We start from the raw sequence: 3,331 nt of genomic DNA on the forward strand, positions 1-3,331 counted from the left end.
GTGGGGACAAAGAGTAGGCTGTGGGGGGGCCTGGGAGGGAAGGAGGGGCTGGGGAGGGGACACACACACGCGCGACACCCGTGAAAATCAGTGGGTAACCGGGGGGAACGAACGGTTCCCACGCCTTAAGGAAGGTGCCGGAGGGGTGTTTCGTCTCGGCGTGTTCTGAGGGTGAGCGCGGGGTTTCGAGGACTGTGACACAGTTCCCTGTTAAAAGGCAAAAGAGAATAAACGTGGGCGTGGGGGGGAGAACACGCCTGTTTTTTCCAAGTTTGAGCTTGGCCTTGGCTCCGGAGGGATGCTCGGGGAGCAAAATGGGCGTGCTGGGATTTTAATGTTGCAGCTCTTGTCTCTGCCGCTGGGTTTTCCGAGGGAGGTTTCCGGTGCGGTTGTTTGACCCGGCTCATTTCACCGATCCCGTTTTTAGAGGTGTAGGGGAGGACCGGGCAAACAGGAGAAGGGCAACGCGCCCGGATGAGGGACAAGGGGAGGGAAGCAAAGAGAGGAGGGATGGGGTGGGAACATTTGAACTCACTTTAACCCCGTTGACAAACCCTCATGGGGAACTGTATCCTGAAGCGTCCAGCGTGGTGAGGTCATTGCAAACACAAGGGTGTCCTTTTAGAAGCTGAAGGCTCATCCACTGGTAGCGGGGCTGAAATCTCTCCTTTCACAGAGGCCAAGTAATGAATCTTGGGGAAACAGAACATTTCTTCAGAGGGAATATCTGACATCTCAGTAGCCGGTTTTGCTGCATAACAAGGAGAAAAAAAAGCTGAAGATTTTATATTTTAAAAAAACAAATTCAATATTCCAAAAGAAATCCAGTCCTGACTTGGAGCTAGTGAAACATTTTACTGTGATAAAGTTCAAAATTTTCAGTGTGATTGTGCCAGAACATGTACAAGAGATGAAATATTATACGTACTCCATCTGGGCTTTGTGGCATTGAAATATGATAATGTAATACAAAAGCACACAGAGCAAAATGGGAAGGCAAAGCTGAAACAATCATGTTTTACATTATTGAGATGAAATGACTGATATTGTCAAACAAGGAAAGTCAAAATATGTCATGCTGGCTTTTTCAAAGAGAAATTTGCATTCAAGGAGATCTCTCGAAATTGTTTCAAAGAAGTAATGAGCAGACAGTTTTCCAAGGAGAGCTCAGGCTGCTGCATCGGAGTGAGAGTTTCAGAAGTAGTAAACGTCATTTTTCAAAAGCGATTCAAACATTCGTGTCATCTGATGTCACGAGGAGCTCCAGGGTTACTTCTGGCACATACAAACACGCTTTTGAAAATATTACCCTCAGACAAGATTTGAAATCATAAACGAGAGCCAGAGGCTTTCTGCAGCAACTGCTTTATTTGAGATGGCCCAGATCTCCCACCCACCCACCTTTTCCTCTTTCACAGGCCTGGCAAGAGCCTTCATCCACCCTGCCGAGTATTTCGGAGGCAGGATGACCGCCACAAAGCTCTCTGCCCCCTCTTCCCTCTCTTTTTGATGCTGATATCGTCAGGGCGGATCGTCACAGCATTAGTCCTGCTCCGTGCGGTTTGATAAGTAACCTCAGGCTTTCTTTCATGTGCATTTCTCTCCGGCTCCCCGAGCAACGTGCGGCGGGAGGCACTTGCGAGAAGACTTCCAAAAGGTCTGCGGGAGGTTTTCACCTGCGCAAAGCAACCTTACACGGGTCCAAACAATCTCTAGTTTCCTTCGCGGCAGCTATAGTACGTGCGCAATCGAACCTTCGCTGCAGCATCTCGAGCAGACACCGGTGGCTTGGGGCTAACGTTGTCATGCAGCGTTGTACCGCAGGACCGGGGAAATCAAGCGGTTCGGAGTCACCGGCTCGCTGTCCCCCGGGAGCTTCAGCCGAGGCACTTAATCAGGCGGTGGAGAAGGAAGGATGAAAAGCAAACCCTGATCCGTGGGCCTGGGGGAAGAGCAGGACGGAGGTGTTGCGAATGAGGGCAGGGAGGAGGGGAGCAGGGAGAGGGCTGCACACGCACGAGCCGGCCGGAGCTTGGATGAGAGGGAAAAGGGAAAGGCAAAATTTCTGAACATGTCCCTAAGGGATGTCCTGCTCTTGGGGGACAGTCCGTGGAGAGAGGCGGTGGCTCACAGGGAGCGGGATACAGCAGGACGGGGGCTCTGAGGTCCCTGGGCAGCAGTGGGGAAGGGAGAGGGTGGCCCAGAATTCCTCCCGAGCTGCATCAATATCTGGTGGAGGGATCTGCTCATGAACATCTGGTGATATTCATGGTGATATAGGAGCATCTGCAGAGGAGAAGGGTCTCGCAGCCTCCCCCCTCGTGGGGGAGAAAGCCTTTTGTGTAACGTGCGGAGCCCTAGATCAAAGGCACAGCAGAGCGTTGTTTGGGCAGTCCCGGGCTGCAGAAACGCCAGCCGGCCCTTCGGCATCTCCAGACAGGACAGCCTGTTAGAAGTGATGCCTCCGAAATGTGCTAAGGCAGATACATCGGTAGGATTTGTTATATGTGGCATTGAACCCATTAAAATACATGCCGAGAGGAAGCAGCGCAGGAACCTGGAGCGCAGATACTCACATCTGCGGGATTGTGTGTGGAGCAAGCCCCCGCGATGCTGACAGGGAGGATTTGGCTGTTTCCCCAGGGAATGCTGACTCTTCGTTTTTCTCCAAGGCCGGTTGGAAACATGGAGGGGGCAGGTAAAAGCCCACGGGTGGCACTGCCTCCTCCTCTGCCCTGGGGGGGGGGGCTGGCCCCTTGTATCATCTTCTCATCGAAAGCCACATCTGGTAATAGCCTGGAGGGGTATAAGTGGGTGAAACCTGTGAGAAACCGGGGGCGACGTATGGCGAGGAGATATGGAGAGGGAAGGGTGCTGCGAGGATAAAATTGTTTTGTGGAAGGGGCTCGGGGAGGGCAGCGCGTCCTTCTCAGCCTGGGGAAGCGAGGCAGCTAGGTTGCACGCCGCAGGCAGCTGCTTGCACCAGTGAAGTGGCAGAAATAATCAATACTCTGTAGATGAGTCTGGGTTTTTATTAGCACCTCTCGCAGCTCTAGCCAGCTGTCCCCTCGTGTCCCCAGGGTGTGACCCCAGCCCCACGGGTCCTGCGAAAAAACGTGTACCGTTTGGGGTGGGATTGCTTCTCACGGTGGGACCTCGTTCTGCCCCCGAGGTGGGGCTGGAAGGTGACGATGATGATGGGGACACCGTCTTCGCTGGGAGCAAGACCCAAGCTGCTTTAACGGCAAGGTAGACTTTTTGTCTGGGAAGGGAAGCGCAGCGATCTGGCGCGGGGTCTGTGTCCCCAGGCTGCTCTCTTCTGAGGGTGCTG

This window comes from Buteo buteo, chromosome 6 (assembly GCF_964188355.1).
Source record: "Buteo buteo chromosome 6, bButBut1.hap1.1, whole genome shotgun sequence".
Classification (NCBI taxonomy): Eukaryota; Metazoa; Chordata; class Aves; order Accipitriformes; family Accipitridae; genus Buteo; species Buteo buteo.